Genomic DNA, 544 nt, shown 5'->3' with positions numbered 1-544 from the left:
GGGCCCCAAAAAAAAAAAAAAAAAAAAAAAAAAAAAAAAAAAAAGGCCATGGCCAAGGGGCCCAACTGGGTTTGCCCCAGGACAGGAATGAGGAGCAGGAAATGGAATCTTCCTGCCAGTCACTGTGACAATCTGCAGGCTCCTGGAGGCTCCCAAGCCCAATCTACTCTGGGGGGAGCTCCTGACACTAGTTTCAAGGTGGGAAAGATCAACAGACCACCTTAAGGACTGGGGGGTACAGGTGGGTAAGGAGGAAGCCCATGACACCCAGAGTCCAGAGATCCAGGAGGTGGAAAACAGAACAACAGCTGTTGCATGCGGGGAGGGAGAGGAGCCAACTCTGCAACTGGGGTTGCCCAGGTCTGGGGTGTGGCCTCATAGACGTGGCTGAGTGCAGCCTGGAGGAGGCACTTTCTGCCCTCAGCCCTAACCGGAAGCCAATCCCTCTCTCTTCACAAGCTCACCATATGTGTGAGGGCGGGAGTTTCAATTCAACCCACTCGTCCAACCCCAAAGAGGCTGCTCTAAGTCCAGTGCATTCCTG

At 53.7% G+C, this 544-nt stretch overlaps 1 protein-coding gene across 1 annotated transcript in view; it reads right to left on the bottom strand.

Annotated features, from left to right (window-relative positions):
• Positions 1–544, bottom strand: part of ARHGAP1 (Rho GTPase activating protein 1) — a 19613-nt gene that overhangs the window by 15275 nt on the left and 3794 nt on the right.

The sequence above is a fragment of the Lipotes vexillifer genome, unplaced genomic scaffold, assembly GCF_000442215.2.
Source record: "Lipotes vexillifer unplaced genomic scaffold, Lipotes_vexillifer_v1.1 scaffold977, whole genome shotgun sequence".
NCBI classification, from domain to species: Eukaryota; Metazoa; Chordata; class Mammalia; order Artiodactyla; family Lipotidae; genus Lipotes; species Lipotes vexillifer.
This window is presented reverse-complemented; position numbering and strand designations above follow the sequence as displayed.